The following is a 23000-nucleotide window of genomic DNA, read 5'->3' as shown; positions in this document are numbered from 1 at the left end:
ATTACATTGATGTTAAAGACTTGTTCAATTGGATTTGAAACTAAAAGCTTCTACTACAATGACAACTGACTGGTTACTCAATAGAAATGACTTACTGCTTAACAATATCTTGCAACAGATTCTTGCAAGTTTTATGAGTTTGTCTCTTACTGGAAAATATCGCACATTTTAAAAGTAGTAATTTTTCTAATCATACAAACCAGAGTCCTTTAATATGAGCATGATTTCAGCATACCTTGAATGGCTGTTGAACTTTCAATTGGGTTATTATAGTTACTGGGAAGGGGGAGATGGTAGGCCCCGCCCACTTGCCAGGTATAATAATCCTCATTCTGCCCATAACCTAGGACTTTCAGGGTGGTTGAGTTGGGAAGTGTAACTTATAAAAACCAGGTTTGCATTATGAAAAATATTAATCAATGCTGATACTACTTCTCAATGAGGGATGGGACTTGGTATGCACTGCTTCTTGTATTCCCAGAGAGAGAGAGAGAGAGAGAGAGAGAGAGAGAGAGAGAGAGAGAGAGAGAGAGAGAGAGAGAGATATCAGAAGATTCTCCAGCAAGAGGAAAGATGCGCGGAGCCATTCATTCCTATTGGCAGTCTGCTTGCTCGTTCTCATAAGAAATCGAAGACAGGTAGCAGGTGTGCGAGCACCTATTTCACATACAGATACGTCTATTTAAGAAGAGTACAATCTCCTTGTGTACTATCTCATCTCACTTCTCAAATCTGAACTTTCTCAGTACCACACTGCCTCCCCCACATGAAAAGAAATGGTAAGAGGCAATCAACTCCCTCAAAGCAGGTATAAAGGGCCTACCTGAAAGACCTAAGCAAGTCCAGGCCTTCCTTAGGTCAAACTTGTAACAACATAACTTTCACGGATCACACCACAGCGACAAAACCTTAAAAAGATACCAATATCTATTTGTGTTCTCCTGACCCCTACGGCATACTCCCCAGGGACTGATCAAGATGAGTAATTGCAGGAGCTGCAGCGGACATTCCCTTTGGAGGGAGCAGCGATGGCAACCTTCGCCGGTGTCTTCTTGGGTATTGCCCAGGTAGACCTCAACAAACATCTCTGACATGCTTCTTCCTCCAAGCATACACCTGCCACAATCAACACTCGGTTACAAGAGGATGCCTATGTACAGACATGCCCAAATATGAAGCACAGAAGGAATGCGGATCTATATCCGTCTTTGCCGTGAACCGATTGCAGCACCCACCCTTCCCCAGCCAGATACGAATTTCCTGTTTCCATTCCATCATCAACAACCACACAAGCATAAGAAAAATACTTTAGCAAAGAATCAACAGCTTGAAGAGCGCTAATCACATACGTGCCAACAGCACAGGAAATTTTGATAGAGAACCATCTGTTGGGGAGGGGGGCTTTGCCTCACTCCATTACCTGTCGGGTAACCACCCGTTATCCCTTTACAAAGACCAATTCCAGCTCACCGAAGAAATCTCCCTAATTAAAGGACGAGGGATTGTCTGTCGCATGGGAACAAACATGTGTACAGTATTGAACTGCGGACAAAGTCAAAGTGAAGGTTGCTCCATCCACCAACAACTAATAACTACCTCGATAAAATTTAGAGTCGTTCTTCACAGTTACCGACGGTCAAACTCCCGCCGGTATCAGCAGGTCATGCAGATGATGAAGTACAAGACGCTCTGCAAGTCATGAGCCTGGACAGGGACGACATGTCTACTACTTCTTCTGTTTCATCAGAGAAGGAGAGGATCCTGCTGACCACAGAAGCCTTGGAAGAATCATTGGATGTACATCAGGTGAGTGCAGCTCTCAATACCTCTTTACTTTCTACCCAAGCCCCAGCTTCCTCCTCCACCCCAGTTCCGATATTAGACAAACCTTTGCTACCCAGTAATTTAGAACTAATGGCATCCATGAAAGCTTTCATGGAAACCTAATAAACCTAATTGCTAAATATAAATATTCACAAGCAGATCTAACAGCGAGGATAGAAGCGTTACAACAGGCACCTGCTTCTAAGGCACCCCAAACTTCAAGCCTACCAGAATGCACAGTTAAGAACCCTTGGCGCTATGCTGAGAATATGGCCTTAACCAGAGGTTTCCTTCATATAGGGGATGGTTTGGGTTCCAAGCCAGTTTCAGACTTGGAATTCTTTCCAACGATCAATAGCTATCCTTACTGTTACGTAAGGCTTAACTCAGATGTGTCCATTAGGGATGATACGATCCCTAAGGAAACAATCATTCTGGATCACGGCTAGGCTCAATCACGTTTGGTTAGGGATTTAAAGACAGCTGAATTCACTAATACCCAACTTTCTGCCTTTGGCAGGAAACAAGCCACTTTTTTGGCTCCCAAAGATACCGTCTTCCTCTTTGCCTCTAAAAGCTTAGAGGCCGTATTGAAAGCAGTAAGGGAGAACAGACCCTTTCCAGTGCTAGATGAATGTAAACCTGTCTCTCTAGCCCTTCCTTACGATTCGAACAATTGGGAGGACGTCCAACATACATTCACTGCTGGAAAACAAGATAAAGACGTCAGAGGTAAACAGTTTAATGAGAAACTGCCTAGGATTCCCAAATCCTTTTTGAAGGGAGAACTGGAGGCTATAGAGAGACTTTCTGCCTCTTTATCCTTCCAATCTTATCTAGAAATGCTCATTAGAAACTATTCCAAATCTGATCTCTTCCCTGTCTTGGCTAAAACTCGCCTAATTATGTTTCATAAAGATCTCCATGCTTTCGTCCTAGCCAGGAGAGCATGAAGAAAACACATCCTAGCTGCTGCTACGATCAGACATGAACCCAGAGAACTGATTGACTCCAACATCTAAGGGAAGGTTCTCTTCCCTGAGAAGCTGGTTAAAGAAGTCATGGACAAAGCGGCTCAGGAGAATACGAGCCTTATTGACAACTGTAAGTTTACTTGTGAACGAAGGTTCTGGAGTGGGAGGTGAGACCTTCCGGACACACCAGTGGTAGCTTATACACCCCCCCCCCTGGAACCCCCCCAAGCGGCGGCGCGAGCCCCAAACCACGCCCCCTTGGGCGGAGTTACCAGGGACGAGAGGGTTGACTCGGCAATGGAAGTCAAATTTTTGAAGTTGTAATAGAACAAAAAATAACACAGAAGTGGTTGAGCTTACCTTGGTAGTGCAAGTTATGAAGGAATTACTGTGAAGGTGCAAATTGTTGGACATAAAGGTCTTTTTACTAGTAAATTCAATCTTCTTGTGCTCTCTTGGTTGATATGAATATTGAAAGATTCCAGTTAGTTTGTTTTCTGTGGAATAATAGTGATTGTATGTGTGTGTTCTTGTATATAGCCTACTCTGTTGAATTATGTAGTTGTTAAAATATTCCCTCCTAAGTACTGTACATGGTCTCCTCGGCTCACGGGGGAAGGGTTGGAGGGTGACCCAGACTTTGAGTCCGGAAGGTCTCACCTCCCACTCCAGAACCTTCGTTCACAAGTAAACTTACAGTTCTGGAGAGGGAGGTCTCAACCTTCCGGACTCACCAGTGGTAGCTAGGCAGATGCTTCAGGGGGCTTGAAGATGAAGTCCAGCGACCACAGCATCGAAAGCTCCCTGTAAGCCGAGGAGAGCATAGTAAGAGCTGAAGACAGAGTTGCTTCTCCAATTCATTCTGGACATGATTTCTTGTATAGATACTCCATTGTATAGCAGTCTTGATGAAGCTTGACCCCTTATAAAGTGAAAATTCGTTGACTGTTTAGTTGCATTTGGGTCGGCTCTGAAAATGCACTCCCTAAAAAGTTGTCTCATTTTTTGTAGAGACATTATCTTGAAGTGTTCATCTAGCCATATGTGGTCTTTCCTGTCTATGTTTCTTTCCATACAGACTTTGTTTGTGTATTCCAAATAGAAGTTCAATTGTCTGACTGGACATATTTTTGGTCTGTTAGGAAGCTTCCTAAAGCTGATCTCTATTGGCGTGTAGTTGTTCTTTTGGTTTTTGGCCATGAAGGAAGGGTGGTTCCGTAAGACAATGTGTTCTGGGGTGAAGGTGCTCCTGGAAATGCTGAGATTATTAAATTGATTAGCTCTTAAAGGGCAAGCTAAGGCTACTAGGAACAAGGTTTTCTGTGTCAGTAGTAAGGTAGAGTTATCTCTCGTGGTGTTGAGAAACGAAATTACTTTGTCTAGATCCCAGCCAGGGAACTGGTGAGAATTTCTAGGTTTCCTTCTATTAACTCCCGATATCATTGCTTTGACATATTTGTCCTCTGCAAGACAGTAACCTGGGAAATAGCCTGACAAGATAGGACCTAAAGCTGCTCTGTAGCTCTTCAGGGTGTTGTAAGACAGACCCTTGTCTATAAGGTGATTGAAAAATAAAATAATTGCTAACAGGGGGAATTTGTTGTCTCTTCCATACTCCTTGTGAATGAAACTTTTAAAAATGTTGTATAGGTTTTCATACTTGTGCAAGGAGCTGTCCCTCAAGCTGACAGCAATTTTGGAGCAAACCTCAGGAGGAAAGACGTTAGGGAGCTGATCCTTTAAATTTTGAAGGCGATCAAAGTTGATTGGAGCTTTGCTGAGGGTGAGATACAATCCTTGAGAACTATCTGGTAGTCTTCGATCTTCACAATATATCGTTTGTGCTGCTTCGCGACTGACTTCACTAATGGAATCCATGGTTCCGTCCCCTGCGATATGGTGCAGAAAAGCATATTATTACTGCATTCTTTATTGATTTTAAAAGCTACTTTGTGTAGTAAGAATCCTGGTGGAAAGGCATAGAGAGGTGTTGATCCCTTCCAGCTAATCGTAAGTGCATTATTGCTGATGGCTTTTTGGTTTGGAAGAGATGAACAAAACTTTTTGCACTTAGTATTGAAGCCATTTGAGAACAGATCTATTTCTGGGGTGAAATTGAAGTCAGAGCAGATTAACCCTGGATAGGTACGATGGGTCGTTTGCGACCCCGAGCATCAAAAAAAAAACAGGTTTTTCTCACGTGACTCACCCCCGTGACTGAATTTGTGGGTGATCGACCTGCAGGAGGTGTCTCCCCTACACGCTCTAGTAGTGTCCAGATGTGCATTGCTGTAGCTGTACTCCTTCCCCGATTTCTGAGACGCGTCGGGGTCGAGCGCGACCAAGTTTACCCTTCTAAGGTAGTTTGCATAATTATCAAAGTTATTACGTATTATGAAATTGTCGTAGAATGGTGCAACTTGTATAGGTTATCAGTTGTGGAAAGTCTTGGTGGATTGTTTGGCTACCATGTGCATGATTTTTTTTTTAGTTAAAATGTCGTTCATCACCACGAGGACCATTTTACCGCGAGTGCCCCTTTTTCATTTTTTTTCATTTTTTTGCCAAGTCATTTTTCCGTAAGATATTGCCAAATAGGGTCGTAAAACTTTTGCTTGTTTAGTGTTGGAAAGTGTGTCTAGATGATCTGGCTACCCATTCATGACTTTGTTTTTGTCAGATACGACGTAGTTATTGGTATATTGGGTATTTAACTGCGGTTACCAATTTCTGTTTTTTTTCAATATTTGTAAAAATTACTACGTAGTAAGGAATTGCCGTATATTATTCATTTTTTTTCATGTTTATGTGTTAGAAAGTGTGCCTTGATGGTTGGGCTAACACGTGCATGTCTTTTTTTTTATCTGAGATGCCGTATATTAGAATGTCGGGCATTTTACCGCGAGTGTCCCTTTTTCATTTTTTTTCATTTTTTTGCCAAGTCATTTTTCCGTAAGATATTGCAAAATAGTATCGTAAAACTTTTGCTTTTTTAGTGTTGGAAAGTGTGTCTAGATGATCTGGCTACCCATGCGTGATTTTGTTTTTGTCAGATACGACGTAGTTATTGGTATATTGGGTATTTAACTGCGGTTGCCAATTTCTGTTTTTTTTCAATATTTGTAAAAATTTACTACGTAGTAAGGAATTGCCGTATATTATTGATTTTTTTTTCATGTTTATGTGTTAGAAAGTGTGCCTTGTTGGTTGGGCTAACACGTGCATGTCTTTTTTTTTTTTATCTGAGATGCCGTATATTAGAATGTTGGGCATTTTTCCGCAAGTGCCCCTTTTTATTTGTTTTGCATTTTTTTGCTTAGTCATGTTACCGTAAGGAATTGGCAAGTAGTGTCGCAAAACTTATATTTTTATAGTGTTGGAAAGTGTTTCTAGATGATCTGGCTACCCATGCCTATTTTTTTTTTAGCCAGATATGGCGTATATATAAGTATGTGTTCGATTTTCCTGTGATTGCCATTTTTTCGTTTTTTCCCATTTCTTTCAAAATTACTACGTACTAAGGAACTATCACAGAGTAATATTTCATTTATATGTTTATTTGTCGGAAAATGTGCCTTGATGGTTTGCCTAGCACGTGGCTGAAATTTTTTTTTTCTGAAATGCCGTATATTAGAATGGCCATTTTTCCACGAGTGCCCCTTTTTATTTGTTTTGCATTTTTTTGCTTAGTCATGTTACCGTAAGGAATTGGCAAGTAGTGTCGCAAAACTTATAATTTTATAGTGTTGGAAAGTGTTTCTAGATGATCTGGCTACCCATGCCTATCTTCTTTTTTTAGCCAGATATGGCGTATATATAGGTATGTGTTCGATTTTCCTGTGATTGCCATTTTTTCGTTTTTTCCCATTTCTTTCAAAATTACTACGTACTAAGGAACTATCACAGAGTAATTATTCATTTAGATTTTTATTTGTCGGAAAATGTGCCTTGATGGTTTGCCTAGCACGTGGCTGAATTTTTTTTTCTGAAATGCCGTATATTAGAATGTTGGCCATTTTTCCGCGAGTGCCCCTTTTTATTTGTTTTGCATATTTTTGCTTAGTCATGTTACCGTAAGGAATTGGCAAGTAGTGTCGCAAAATGTTATTTTCATTAGTAAAATAAATTTTTGAATATACTTACCCGATAATCATGTAGCTGTCAACTCCGTTGCCCGACAGAATTCTACGGGAGGGATACGCCAGCTATCACTATACTAGAAGGGGGTGTACTCACAAGCGCCACCTGTGGCCAGGTACTACAGTACTTGTTGTTGACGCCACCTCACTTTTTCCTCGGTCCACTGGTTCTCTATGGGGAGGAAGGGTGGGTCAATTAAATCATGATTATTGGGTAAGTATATTCAAAAATTTATTTTACTAATGAAAATAACATTTTTCAATATTAAACTTACCCGATAATCATGTAGCTGATTCACACCCAGGGGGGTGGGTGAAAAACCAGTGTACAAGACTAAAGGATAGCTAAGTATCCCGTATTTCATATAATCAGTTATCCACAATAACAATGAAATAATAAGTACCTGGTAAGGAAGTCGACTTGAACCATTACTCTGCCTTTAATAAGATCGTCTTCCTTACTGAGCGCAGCGTTCCTCTTGGAAGGCTGAATCAACTCAAAGGTGCTAAAGTATACAGGGCTGCAACCCATACTAAAGGACCTCATCACAACCTTTAACCTCGGCGCTTCTCAAGAAAGAATTGACCACCCGCCAAATCAACAAGGATGTGGAAGGCTTCTTAGCCGACCGTACAACCCATAAAAAGTATTCAAGAGAAAGGTTAAAAGGTTATGGGATTATGGGAATGTAGTGGCTGAGCCCTCGCCTACTACTGCATTCGTTGCTACGAATGGTCCCAGGGTGTAGCAGTACTCGTAAAGAGACTGGACATCTTTGAGATAGAATGATGCGAACACTGACTTGCTTCTCCAATAGGTTGCATCCATAACACTATGCAGAGAATGGCTCTGTTTGAAGGCCACTGAAGTAGCCACAGCTCCTACTTCATGTGTCCTTACCTTCAGCAAAGCAAGGTCTTCTTCCTTCAGATGAGAATGTGTTTCTCTAATCAGAAGCCTGAATAGTAAGAAACTGAGTTCTTAGAACTTGGAAAAGAAGGTTTCTTGATAGCACACTATAAGGCTTCTGATTGTCCTTGTAAAGGTTGAGACCTTTTTAGATAGTACCTAAGAGCTCTAACTGGGCAAAGTACTCTCTCCAGTTCATTCCCCACCAAGTTGGACAGGCTTGGGATCTCGAACGACTTAGGCCAAGGACGTGAAGGAAGCTCGTTTAGCAAAAACCGAGCTGCAAGGAACATGTAGCCGTTTCAGATGTGAAAACAATGATCCTGCTGAAGGCGTGGATCTCACTTACTCTTTTAGCTGTTGTCAAGCACACGAGGAAAAGAGTTTTTAATGTGAGGTCCTAAAAAGAGGCTGATTGGAGAGGTTCAAATCTTGATGACATAAGGAACCTTAGGACCACGTCTAGATTCCAGCCTGGAGTGGACAACCGACGTTCCTTTGAGGTCTCAAAAGACCTAGGGAGGTCCTGTAGATCTTTGTTGGTGGAAAGATCCAAGCCTCTGTGGCGGAAAACCGCTGCCAACATACTTCTGTAACCCTTGATCGTAGGAGCTGAAAGGGATCTTACTTTCCTTAGATATAACAGGAAGTCAGCAATCTGGGTTACAGTGGTACTGGTTGAGGAAACTGCATTGGTCTTGTACCAGCTACGGAAGACTTCCCCTTGAGACTGATAGATTCTGAGAGTGGATGTTCTCCTTGCTTTGGCAATCGCTCTGGCTGCCTCCTTCGAAAAGCCCCTAGCTCTAGAGAGTCTTTCGAAAGTCTGAAGGCAGTCAGACGAAGAGCGTGGAGGTTTGGGTGTACCTTCTTTACGTGAGGTAGACGTAGAAGGTTCACTCCTAGAGGAAGAGTCCTGGGAATGTCGACCAGCCATTGCAGTACCTCTAAGAACCATTCTCTCGCGGGCCAGAGCGGAGCCAACCAACGTCAGCCGTGTCCCTTTGCGAGAGGAGAACTTCTGAAGTACCCTGTTGACAATCTTGAACGCCGGGAATGCATACAGGTCGAGAAGGAACCAATCCAGCAGAAAAGCATCCACGTGAACTGCTGCTGGGTCTGGAATCGGAGAACAATACAACAGGAGTCTCTAGGTTATCGAGGTAGCGAACAGATCTATGGTTGGCTGACCCCACAGGGCCCAAAGTCTGCTGCAAACATTCTTGAGAAGGGTCCACTCTGTGGGGATGACCTGACCCTTCCGGCTGAGGTGATCTGCCATGACATTCATACCGCCCTGAATGAACCTCGTTACCAGCGTGAGCTTTCGATCTTTAGACCAGATGAGGAGGTCCCTTGCGATCTAGAACAACTTCCACGAAAGAGTCCCTCCCTGCTTGAAGATGTAAGCCAGGGCTGTGGTGTTGTCAGAGTCCACCTCCACCACTTTGTTAAGCTGGAGGGACTTGAAGTTTATCAAGGCCAGAATAACCGCCAACAACTCCTTGCAATTGATGTGAAGTGTCCTTTGCTCCTGATTCCATGTTCCCGAGCATTCTTGTCCGTCCAAAGTCGCACCCCAGCCCGTGTCTGATGCGTCCAAGAGGAGACGGCGGTCGGGTTTCTGAACAGCCAAAGGTAGACTTCCTTGAGAAGAAAGCTGTTCTTACACCACGCGAGAGAAGACCTCCTCTCTTCGGAAACAGGAACTGAGACCGTCTCTAGCGTCATGTCCTTTATCCAGTGAGCAGCTAGATGATACTGAAGGGGGGGGAGGTGGAGTCTCCCTAACACGATGAACAGGGCCAGCGATGAAAGTGTCCCTGTTAGACTCATCCACTACCTGACTGAGCATCGGTTCCTTCTCAGCATGCTCTGGATGCATTCTAGGGCTTGGAAGATCCTTGGGGCCGACGGAAAAGCCCGAAAAGCTCGACTCTGAAGATCCATACCCAGGGAGACAATGGTCTGGGATGGGACGAGCTGAGACTCCTCAAAATTGACCAGGAGGCCCAGTTCCTTGGTCAGATCCATAGTCCATTTGAGAATCTCCAGACAGCGACGACTTGTAGGAGCTCTTAAAAGCCAGTCGTCTGACGGAGCCGGACACAAGATCATGGTACTGCTGCACAGTCTGTGAACTGTCAACCATGGGGAAGCGAGGAAGTACAGTGACAACCCGAAGCTGTCTAGACTGTCTGGGTCGTACAGACAACTCCTTATCGGGTTGCTGAGGTTGCCGCACTGCGTCACAACAAGTCACTTCTGCTGGTTGTTGAACGTCTTCCCAGTGACACACTGACTCCGTAAACAAAAAATCCTCTAACAAGGACTAAGCTTGGACTGCATGTCTTGCAACACAGCTCAAGGTCTATGGGAGCAGGTGTGGTAACAGACGGGATTAGCGACTGAAGTGGAACCATTACCTTCCCTGGAAGCATGTTATGCTTAAATAAAAGTCCATAGGAGGCTACGCAGCTAAAGGCTCCTCTCCAAATGACAGAGTCCTCAAGGGAATATCAGAAGGAGGGAGAAAAGCACTTTCTCATCTACAGGGACCATATCCGAGAAAAGCTAAGTTCTCTCAGTGAGGGTTTCACTGGTGCAAAAGCAGCAGACTAGAAGGCAACGTTATGAAACTGCTTGACAGTCTAGTGAGTTGGCAACAACCAAAGATGTGTGACTGAGAAGCATGCGGTAAGGTATGCAGAGCATGTTGTATGCAGAGCATGCTGTAAGCAGAGCATGCTGTATGCAGAGCATGCTGTATGCAGAGCATGCTGTATGCAGAGCATGCTGAATGTAGAGCATGCTGTAAGGTAAGCAGAGCGAGTTGCATGGCGTGTAACATTTCTCAGAAATTCCATGACCAGTGCTAGAGTGAGTAATATCGCATTACCGTCCATTGAAAGTGCACGTGCCGAGGGAATTGATTTAGACTGTTTTGTTGATGAATTTGATAGCCGGCATGATAATCGTAGAATTAAGCTACACTAAATGTACTATAATCTACTTCACCTCAGGAAAGGGAAACTCGCCCTGTTGGCAACACTGCATTACTACATGCATGCTTGCATGGGGTATTTTTTGCCATATTTTGCGATTTGTTAAAAATATATTGCAAGGAATACATATATATTTTTATATAAGTAATACAAATAACCTCCATTATCATAAAGTTTGTGTAGGCATACATGTAAATGATTACAAATGCAAGTTATGAAAGTAATGAGGTGTTATTATTGTCATTTGTTATTACCAAGTTGAATGGGAAGAAGCTCAAGTTGAGGAAAAAGTGGCAGATGCATGCGTTGAGGTGGCTGACTCATAGCATGAGGTGCTGCCTCAAGAGTTGCGCTTGCTGTAAGGGTTGCGGATGCGCAGAAGCAGGTTCCTGAGGAACGAGTTAAGGTTCCTGAGGTGTGAGCTGCGAGAGTTGAGGTAGCGGCTGCGCAGAACGCAGTTCTTGTCTCGCGAGTTGAGGTTCCTGAGGTGCTAGCCTAAGGAGTTGAGGCTCTTGCCTTGAGGAGGGTTGAGGTCGCTGCAGCGAGTGCTGAGGTGGCTGCCTCATTGATGGAAGAGGTTGTCGTACCTCAAGAGATTGTTGCCTCGCTGGTGGAACCGCAAGCGGAAGCGGAGGAAGTAAGGCATAAGACTCCTGCTCCCATTGCTGAGGTTGCCTTAAGGAAGGTTAAGGTAGCTGCACAACGCTGGTAACTGGCAACTCAGAACGCGGTAAGGTAGCCTGAGGAACCTCAACTTCGTACGCCTGGCAGACTGGACTGCGGTGAGGCGGAGCTCTCGCAGGAGGAGGCGGAGGTTGCTGCACACCGCTGGTAACTGGCAACTCAGAATGCGGTAAGGTAGCCTGAGGAACCTCAACTTCGTACGCCTGGCAGACTGGACTGCGGAGAGACGGAGCGTTCGCAGGAGGAGGTGTAACCTTCTCAGCCTGAAACTCACGCATAAGACCGCAAGCTGCGACTGCATGGACTGCAGCAAAGTCGTCTTGGGATCAACAGACGATAAGGTCTGTTGAGGCAAAGCCTTAATAGAAGATGAGGTCTGTTGAGGCATCGCCTTACCTCTCTTAGGAGGTGAGCAGTCACCTGATGACTGAGGAGAGTCAGAGCTAACCCAATGACTGCATCCGGGTTGTTGAACTCTAACTTCATACGTCTGGCATAGGTCTGGACTTTACGTTTAAGAGGTCTTGAGACCTGAGACCAGCGTTTTCTCCCCGAAATTTCTTCTGCAGACGAGCAAAATAAGGGCTCAATCGTCTGCGGGTGGGAGTGACGGTCTCTGTAAGACACGCCCGCAACCACCGAGGATACTTCTGTGCGCCGATCAAGGCCTGCCGAACCCTTTTGCCCTTCGACATTGCTTCTCCCCTGGGCTTGGGAGCTTGCAAGAGGTCCCGGACTGGGAGGACGACTGGCACGCACAGAAGTACCCTCACGCACAACACTGACACACTTTGCGCTAATCACTTATCACTTTTGATTTTCTGTTTGCACTTATTTCACTGAACTCGAAACTTTAAGTGGTTTGTACCTGAAACACGCAATTCTATCCTTTCTCAAAAGTTAGTAATTGCGAAAACAGAATTACAATGTAACAGAAAAATCTAATGAAAGATAAATAATTCAGTGGCTGGAAAGAGACTAAACACTAGATCAAATAAACTACGTTTAAAATCTCTCACCGCATAAAGCTTGAGAACAAGAAAAAACTCTAGAAACGTTTACCTTCTTCCCCTAAAGAGACTAGGGAGAAGAGCAAAAACGATAACAACGTTACTCGCTTGAACGAAACGTTTATCCTCCTCTTTCTCCCTCCGTCTCTATATCTCTCTCTCTCTCTCTCTCTCTCTCTCTCTCTCTCTCTCTCTTGACTTAGAACCTGAGAGAAGAGCCCAATCATATATATCGTTAAAACATATTATTGTTAAAGGAAAAAACTGAAATATTTCCCAATTTATTAGAATAAAAACCATTAAGTTAAGAAAGAATGAACAAAACGCTAGACACGGTTACTCTTACTGCAACGTGACACCGTGAAAATTCTCTCTCTATCGTGACGATAGAGCGCAAGTTGAACGTTCTGAACGTCAACAACTGCAGAGACAAAACAAAACGTTAGTTCAACTTTGAAAACAGTACGAGACTATCAAAGAAATTCTTTCAAAAACATTAAAATAGCAAAATATGTTAACAGGTAAAACCGAAATGACGGGCTCAATGTAATTAACTTCGGTACCAAGAAAAGACCGCCTACTATTAGGAAAGGTCGAATATAAACAAATATAAAAATTAATTTTAATAAGTTTATAATAAAAGGAAGTTAATCGAAGAGGCCTATAAAAGGCGGAGAGATATAAAATAAATCTATAACTTTTGTTAAGCAAAATTAAGAAAGAGAGTCTATACTCTCTTAGACACCAACACTTCCGTCTAAGGGAAGGGTCGGCCATTTAAAGGTGAAAGAGAGTTCATACTCTCTTCGTCACCATAATTAATCAAATTAATTCCAAAAGCTAACTAAGCTAATATAGAAGTTTCCAGTATAGCGAATAGCTGCAAATTTTAGAGAAATACTTCACCAAACCGTGAACAATACTCCAAAATCATAAGCGTATCCAAGAACGTCTTGCCGGAAGCACGACAGAGGAAAAAGTGAGGTGGCGTCAACAACAAGTACTGTAGTACCTGGCCACAGGTGGCGCTTGTGAGTACACCCCCTTCTAGTATAGTGATAGCTGGCGTATCCCTCCCGTAGAATTCTGTCGGGCAACGGAGTTGACAGCTACATGATTATCGGGTAAGTTTAATATTGAAAAACTTATATTTTTATAGTGTTGGAAAGTGTTTCTAGATGATCTGGCTACCCATGCCTATCTTTTTTTTTAGCCAGATATGGCGTATATATAGGTATGTGTTCGATTTTCCGGTGATTGCCATTTTTTCGTTTTTTCCCAATTCTTTCAAAATTACTACGTACTAAGGAACTATCACAGAGTAATGATTCCTCTAGATGTTTATTTGTCGGAAAATTTTGTTTACTTTTTTTTGATTGAATATCATCAAATTTTTTTAGCTAAAATATTATATTGTTTTACATTTTTTTTTTTTCGATTTTATTTCCCTTCAAAAAAATTTTTTTGGGTCAGAATTTTAATTTTATAGTCGTAAAATAATCGACAATTATCCAGCAACCCACCATACAATTTTTATGCATATCCAATAATAATTAGATTAGTAAATAACACCTTGAAATTGACATACCCTTCCTACATTTCAAGTAGCAGATTAGGGAGTCTGAGTCAGTGTGGTTGCTGGCCATTTTGTGGACATATCCGAAGCGTAAGCTGCCCTATCTATATATATTCTTGTTCCCTATAGAATTTGTGATATTTTGGTAAATTTTTACCTGCATAAATATCATATTATATATTAAATATATGTATTTTTTTACGAAATTTCTAAGTACTCAAAAAATTACCTTTAGATATGGCCCCTGATATAAATGTAATTTACAAAATAATGAAGATTTTTTTACATATTTCTATTTTAGGATAACATATGTTTATTCCCTAAAAAAATTAGCCACTTCCTATTTCATTTGGGTACCCAAAAAAATTCATGAAATTTGGACAAATTTTTTTGGCCAAAAAAAGTTACCCTTTTTTTCTCATTTCAGATCTTCACCTCCATGGGTCTGACTTCATCCAAAATACATCAAGATGTGTCCTAAACATTCAAGAATCAATTCCTAAAAGGATTTGTGTATATATGCATAAACTTTTTTTTTATGAATTTTTATGTCAGGTCTTTTTTTTTCTACTTAATTTTTTAAAATATTTATAATAAATAGTTTTTCTGCAGATGAGTAGTATTTATCTTTACAGTTGTTTTAAGCATTCATTGAAGTTTTTTTTTTGGCAAAAGAAAAAAGGAGGTTACTGCAAAAACTGATTTTTCAAGAATTTTTTTTTGGCGTCGGGGTCGTTCGCGTCCGAGTATACCCTTAAAGGGGTGTCCGAGGAGCGTACCTATCCAGGGTTAAGGAGAATAGACTGTCACTGAGTGAAGTTTCTGTGTGAATGGAACCCAGGTCCCTGGAAAGTGAGTCTGCGATGGTGTTACTTACTCCCCTGATCCATCTGGAATTTATCTGTATGTTGTGATCCTTCATGGTACTAAGTATTTTCCTGACTAGTTCATGGGCTAACTTGTTTCTGATACTACCCTGTTTCCTTAGCCAACAATTAGTAACCTTTGAATCAACATGTATTAAGACTACCTTGTTGTATAACCTTGTGATGAAGTGTTCCAAAGTATAGAAGCAAGCTAATAACTCTCTTACATTGATGTGAAGGGAGGATTCTTCATTTGTCCAAGTTCCATTTATTGAGAGCATATTACCCGCTATTACTAATGCACCTCCCCAACCCTGGTTGGAAGCGTCAGTGAAAAGTTCTGCATCTATCTGTGGTTTTGGAATGTTAATCTCTCTGTACATTTGTCTCTGTTCCCATGGCTTTAGGTATTTTTTGAAGGTGTGGGGGGATGATTTTGTACCCTGAATTAAAATAACTGTGGTATCTGTGGAGATATTTAAGATGGAATCTTCCCAAGCTTGTATAGGATGCACTAAAATTTAAAGCTCCGATTAACATTTGATAGGAATGCAGGTCGGATTTAACAGAGTTGGAGAAAGCTTTGGCCAATTCGACACACTTCTCTATGTTTTTCCCACTGGGATTCATAGTTTTCTTAATCATATTGTAATGCACTCCTAAAAATTCAATTCTTTGAGTCGGTTCAATTGTAGATTTTTTAAGTGAGATATTCCATCCTAAGTCTGACAAGATCTTAATAACTAGCTGAATGTGATTTTTACATTTTACATAATCTTTTGCTAATATAAGAATGTCATCAAGATACAGTGGTACCTCTACATACGAATTTAATCCGTTCCAGAACCAACTTCGGATGTAGAAAATGTTCGGATGTAGAAACGAATTTTCCCATAAGAATACATGGTAATTCATTTAATTCGTTCCTCAGCCTAAAAACCCATAATAGATCCTTAATAAATGGCTACACATAATTACACACAACAATAACATCACTGCATAATATGTAAGAAGCATGTAAAAAAGATAATTATAAAGAAATAATAAATAAAAAATGTGTTTTATTGCCACTTTACCTTAGACAGGCCAACGCAGGTGTAGGATTTGCTACGCCGGAGACGGACGATCGACGAGAAGGTAGACATGGTGTTAACATGTTCTTTAAATAAATACTCTCTCTCTCTCTCTCTCTCTCTCTCTCTCTCTCTCTCTGTTCTTCTTCACTGTTAGTGATAGAGACATCTATTAATTTTTTCTGAGAGAGAGAGAGAGAGATTAAACAAAAATGTGTTGTGTACATATGATTTTTAACAGCGTTAACGAGTTGAAAGACAGTTAAATGTAACTAAAAAAACAATATCAGCGAATATGAATTCCTTTATTAACTAAAACAAATATTGATACAAACACACTCGTGTGCGTATGCGCAAACACACACACACGCACGAGGATACACGATCGGTAAGGAGGTAGAGATGGTGACTGCGATAACATACCGTAACTTACACTACGGAAATTTTAATCTAACTTAGCTTATTTATTTTTTTTTTTTATATTTCATATTTTTTACATTTTTTTTCTTTTGATTTTTTATTTTCATCACTTTCAGTGACGAGTTACGGTATGTTATCGCAGTCACCATCTCTACCTCCTCCCCGACCGTCTCTCTTACTGCGTAGCAATTCCTGTTTTAGTTAATAAAGGAATTCAGATTAGCTGTTATTACTTTCTTAGTTACATTTAATTGTTTTTCAACTCGTTGACGCTGTTAAAAATCATATGTACTCTAAACACATTTTTGTTTAATCTCTCTCTCTCTCTCTCTCTCTCTCTCTCTCTCTCTCTCTCTCGGAAAAAAAATAATAGACGTATCTAACACTATAACAGCGAAGAAGAGAGAGAGAGAGAGAGAGAGAGAGAGAGAGAGATTTTATTCAAAGAACATGTTAATGCTATGTTTAGAGAGAAACAGAAAAAGAGAGAAGTCTTATTTAAAAGAGCTTGTTAATGCTATGATGGTTTTCTTTGCTTCACTTTTTTTTTTCTTTCTGTTCATCACGCTGGCCCTTCTCACAAATGATCGTTGCCAACAATCTCTTTGTCGTTTATCCCTATCAACAAAAGGCATTCTATCTCTTCCAGGGTATTGCTAAGATGTCTTGTAATAATGGTGATCCCCTTCGATGGTTATTTGCTTTAATAGCTGCCTTCAGCTTGATGATCCTCGAGATAATAGGCCTATTCCGGCCATATTGTTTAGCCATACAGTATCACTCACATGCACACTCTCTCGTTTTTCTATAATTTCTTGCTTCAATTCTAATGAAAGAATTGCCTTCTTCCTGTACTGAAACTTAGCTTCTTAGGCACCATGATTATAGGTAAAATCAAAAAGGAAATGTGAGAAAAGGAAGAAAATATGTTATTTTCATTAGTAAAATAAATTTTTGAATATACTTACCCGATAATCATGTAGCTGTCAACTCCGTTGCCCGACAGAATTCTACGGAAGGGATACGCCAGCGATCGCTATACAAGAGGGGGGTGTACTCACAAGCGCCACCTGTGGCCAGGTACTGCAGTACTTCTTGTTGACACCACTTCAATTTTTCCTCGGTCCACTGGTTCTCTATGGGGAGGAAGGGTGGGTCAATTAAATCATGATTATCGGGTAAGTATATTCAAAAATTTATTTTACTAATGAAAATAACATTTTTCAATATTAAACTTACCCGATAATCATGTAGCTGATTCACACCCAGGGAGGTGGGTGAAAACCAGTGTACATGACTATAAGATAGCTAAGTATCCCGTATTTCATATAATCAGTTATTCAAAATAACAATGAAATAATAAGTACCTGGTAAGGAAGTCGACTTGAACCATTACTCTGCCTTTAATAAGTTCGTCTTCCTTACTGAGCGCAGCGTTCCTCTTAGGAGGCTGAACAACTCTAAGGAGCTAAAGTATATAGGGCTGCAACCCATACTAAAGGACCTCATCACAACCTTTAACCTTGGCGCTTCTCAAGAAAGAATTGACCACCCGCCAAATCAACAAGGATGTGGAAGGCTTCTTAGCCGACCGTACAACCCATAAAAAGTATTCAAGAGAAAGGTTAAAAGGTTATGGGATTATGGGAATGTAGTGGCTGAGCCCTCGCCTACTACTGCATTCGTTGCTACGAATGGTCCCAGGGTGTAGCAGTACTCGTAAAGAGACTGGACATCTTTGAGATAGAATGATGCGAACACTGACTTGCTTCTCCAATAGGTTGCATCCATAACACTCTGCAGAGAACGGTTCTGTTTGAAGGCCACTGAGGTAGCCACAGCTCCCACTTCAAGTGTCCTTACCTTCAGCAAAGCAAGGTCTTCTTCCTTTAGATGAGAAAGTGCTTCCCTAATCAGAAGCCTGAATAGTAAGAAACTGAGTTCTTAGACCTTGGAAAAGAAGGTTTCTTGATAGCACACCATAAGGCTTCTGATTGTCCTCGTAAAGGTTAAGACCTTTTTAGATAGTACCTAAGAGCTCTAACTGGGCAAAGTACTCTCTCCAGTTCATTCCCCACCAAGTTGGACAGGCTTGGGATCTCGAACGACTTAGGCCAAGGACGTGAAGGAAGCTCGTTTAGCAAAAACCGAGCTGCAAGGAACATGTAGCCGTTTCAGATGTGAAAACAATGATCCTGCTGAAGGCGTGGATCTCACTTACTCTTTTAGCTGTTGTCAAGCACACGAGGAAAAGAGTTTTTAATGTGAGGTCCTAAAAAGAGGCTGATTGGAGAGGTTCAAATCTTGATGACATAAGGAACCTTAGGACCACGTCTAGATTCCAGCCTGGAGTGGACAACCGACGTTCCTTTGAGGTCTCAAAAGACCTAGGGAGGTCCTGTAGATCTTTGTTGGTGGAAAGATCCAAGCCTCTGTGGCGGAAAACCGCTGCCAACATATTTCTGTAACCCTTGATCGTAGGAGCTGAAAGGGATCTTACTTTCCTTAGATGTAACAGGAAGTCAGCAATCTGGGTTACAGTGGTACTGGTTGAGGAAAATGCATTGGTCTTGTACCAGCTACGGAAGACTTCCCCTTGAGACTGATAGATTCTGAGAGTGGATGTTCTCCTTGCTCTGGCAATCGCTCTGGCTGCCTCCTTCGAAAAGCCCCTAGCTCTTGAGAGTCTTTCGAAAGTCTGAAGGCAGTCAGACGAAGAGCGTGGAGGTTTGGGTGTACCTTCTTTACGTGAGGTTGACGTAGAAGGTTCACTCCTAGAGGAAGAGTCCTGGGAATGTCGACCAGCCATTGCAGTACCTCTATGAACCATTCTCTCGCGGGCCAGAGCAGAGCCAACCAACGTCAGCCGTGTCCCTTTGCGAGAGGAGAACTTCTGAAGTACCCTGTTGACAATCTTGAACGCCGGGAATGCATACAGGTCGAGATGGGACCAATCCAGCAGAAAAGCATCCACGTGAACTGCTGCTGGGTCTGGAATCGGAGAACAATACAACAGGAGTCTCTAGGTTATCGAGGTAGCGAACAGATCTATGGTTGGCTGACCCCACAGGGCCCAAAGTCTGCTGCAAACATTCTTGTGAAGGGTCCACTCTGTGGGGATGACCTGACCCTTCCGGCTGAGGCGATCTGCCATGACATTCATACCGCCCTGAATGAACCTCGTTAGCAGCGTGAGCTTTCGATCTTTTGACCAGATGAGGAGGTCCCTTGCGATCTAGAACAACTTCCACGAAAGAGTCCCTCCCTGCTTGAAGATGTAAGCCAGGGCTGTGGTGTTGTCAGAGTCCACCTCCACCACCTTGTTAAGCTGGAGGGACTTGAAGTTTATCAAGGCCAGAAGAACCGCCAACAACTCCTTGCAATTGATGTGAAGTGTCCTTTGCTCCTGATTCCATGTTCCCGAGCATTCCTGTCCGTCCAAAGTCGCACCCCAGCCCGTGTCTGATGCGTCCGAGAGGAGACGGCGGTCGGGTTTCTGAACAGCCAAAGGTAGACTTCCTTGAGAAGAAAGCTGTTCTTACACCACGCGAGAGAAGACCTCCTCTCTTCGGAAACAGGAACTGAGACCGTCTCTAGCGTCATGTCCTTTATCCAGTGAGCAGCTAGATGATACTGAAGGGGGGGGGGGGGAGGTGGAGTCTCCCTATCACGATGAACAGGGCCAGCGATGAAAGTGTCCCTGTTAGACTCATCCACTACCTGACTGAGCATCGGTTCCTTCTCAGCATGCTCTGGATGCATTCTAGGGCTTGGAAGATCCTTGGGGCCGACGGAAAAGCCCGAAAAGCTCGACTCAGAAGATCCATACCCAGGTAGACAATGGTCTGGGATGGGACGAGTTGAGACTCCTCAAAATTGACCAGGAGGCCCAGTTCCTTGGTCAGATCCATAGTCCATCTGAGAATCTCCAGACAGCGACGACTTGTGGGAGCTCTTAAAAGCCAGTCGTCTGACGGAGCCGGACACAAGATCATGGTACTGCTGCACAGTCTGTGAACTGTCAACCATGGGGAAGCGAGGAAGTACAGTGACAACCCGAAGCTGTCTAGACTGTCTGGGTCGTACAGACAACTCCTTATCGGGTTGCTGAGGTTGCCGCACTGCGTCACAACAAGTCACTTCTGCTGGTTGTTGAACGTCTTCCCAGTGACACACTGACTCCGTAAACAAAAAATCCTCTAACAAGGACTAAGCTTGGACTGCATGTCTTGCAACACAGCTCAAGGTCTATGGGAGCAGGTGTGGTAACAGACGGGGTTAGCGACTGAAGTGGAACCATTACCTTCCCTGGAAGCATGTTATGCTTAAATAAAAGTCCATAGGAGGCTACGCAGCTAAAGGCTCCTCTCCAAATGACAGAGTCCTCAAGGGAATATCAGAAGGAGGGAGAAAAGCACTTTCTCATCTACAGGGACCATATCCGAGAAAAGCTAAGTTCTCTCAGTGAGGGTTTCACTGGTGCAAAAGCAGCAGACTAGAAGGCAACGTTATAAAACTGCTTGACAGTCTAGTGAGTTGGCAACAACCAAAGATGTGTGACTGAGAAGCATGCGGTAAGGTATGCAGAGCATGCTGTATGTAGAGCATGCTGTAAGGTAAGCAGAGCATGTTGCATGGCGTGTAACATTTCTCAGAAATTCCATGACCAGTGCTAGATTGAGTAATATTGCACGTGCCGAGGGAATTGATTTAGACTGTTTTGTTGATGAATGATAGCCGGCATGATAATCGTAGAATTAAGCTGCACTAAATATACGTACTATAATCTACTTCACCTCAGGAAAGGGAAACTCGCCCTGTTGGCCACACTGCATTACTTCATGCATGCTTGCATGGGGTTTTAATATCAACATAATATTTACATTACATTCATAACTCATGATTCATTTGTTTTGAAGATATTTTGCCATATTTTGCAATTTTGTTAAAAATATATTGCAAGGAATATATATATTTTTTTATTAAGTAATACGAATAACCTCCATTATCATAATGTTTGTGTAGGCATACGTGTATATGATTACAAATGCAAGTTATGAAAGTAATGAGGTGTTATTATTGTCATTTGTTATTCAAAGTTGAATGGGAAGAGGCTCAAGTTGAGGAGAAAGTGGCAGATGCATGCGTTGAGGTGGCTGACTCATAGCATGAGGTTCCTGCCTCAAGAGTTGCGCTTGCCTCAAGGGTTGAGGTGGCTGCGCAGAGAGAGGCTCTTGACTCACGAGTTGAGGTTCTTGAGGTGTGAGCTGCGAGAGTTGAGGTAGCGGCTGCGCAGAACGCAGTTCCTGTCTCACGAGTTGAGGTTCCTGAGGAGCTAGCCTCAAGAGTTGAGGCTCTCGCCTTGAGGAAAGTTGAGGTAGCAGCTGCGAGAGCTGAGGTGGCTGCCTCAAGGATGGTAGAGGTTGTCGTACCTCAAGAGGTTGTTGCCTCGAAGATGGTCTAACTGCAAGAAAATCTTGCCTCAAGGCATAAGACTCCTGCTCCCATTGTTGAGGTTGCCTTAAGGAAGGTTGAGGTTGCTGCACAACGCTGGAAACTGGCAATTTCGAACGCGGTAAGGTAGCTTGAGGAACCTCAACTTCGTACGCCTGGCAGACTGGACTGCGGTGAGGCGGAGCGCTCGCAGGAGGAGGTGTAACCTTCTCAGCCTGAAACTCACGCATTAAGACCGCAAGCTGCGACTGCATGGACTGCAGCAAAGTCATCTTGGGATCAACAGACGATAAGGTCTGTTGAGGCAAAGCCTTAACAGAAGATGAGGTCTGTTGAGGCATCGCCTTACCTCTCTTAGGAGGTGTGCAGTCACCTGATGACTGCGGAGAGTCAGAGCTAACCCAATGACTGCATCCGGGTTGTTGAACTCTAGAGGTCTGGACTTTACGTTTAAGAGGTCTTGAGACCTGAGTCCAGCGTTTTCTCCCCGAAATTTCTTCTGCAGACGAGCAAAATAAGGGCTCAATCGTCTGCGGGTGGGAGTGACGGTCTCTGTAAGACACGCCCGCAACCACCGAGGATACTTCTGTGCGCCGATCAAGGCCTGCCGAACCCTTTTGCCCTTCGACATTGCTTCTCCCCTGGGCTTGGGAGCTTGCAAGAGGTCCCGGACTGGGAGGACGACTGGCACGCACAGAAGTACCCTCACGCACAACACTGACACACTTTGCGCTAATCACTTATCACTTTAGATTTTCTGTTTGCACTTATTTCACTGAACTCGAAACTTTAAGTGGTAAGTACCTGAAACACGCAATTCTATCCTTCCTTAAAAGTTAGTAATTGCGAAAACAGAATTACAATGTAACAGAAAAATCTAATGAAAGATAAATAATTCAGTGGCTGGAAAGAGACTAAACACTAGATCAAATAAACTACGTTTAAAATCTCTCACCGCATAAAGCTTGAGAACAAGAATAAAACTCTAGAAACGTTTACCTTCTTCCCCTAAAGAGACTAGGGAGAAGAGCAAAAACGATAACAACGTTACTCGCTTGAACGAAA

At 42.7% G+C, this 23000-nt stretch overlaps 1 long non-coding RNA gene across 1 annotated transcript in view; it reads right to left on the bottom strand.

Moving 5' to 3' along the window:
* The window catches only part of LOC137622880 (uncharacterized), a 307972-nt gene that overhangs the window by 205586 nt on the left and 79386 nt on the right, over window positions 1-23000 (bottom strand). The gene's annotated exons all lie outside the window — the stretch shown is intronic.

The sequence above is a fragment of the Palaemon carinicauda genome, chromosome 29, assembly GCF_036898095.1.
Source record: "Palaemon carinicauda isolate YSFRI2023 chromosome 29, ASM3689809v2, whole genome shotgun sequence".
In the NCBI taxonomy this organism is placed as follows: Eukaryota; Metazoa; Arthropoda; class Malacostraca; order Decapoda; family Palaemonidae; genus Palaemon; species Palaemon carinicauda.
Note: the sequence above shows the minus strand (reverse complement) of the source record. Positions and strands in the feature narration are given on the sequence as shown.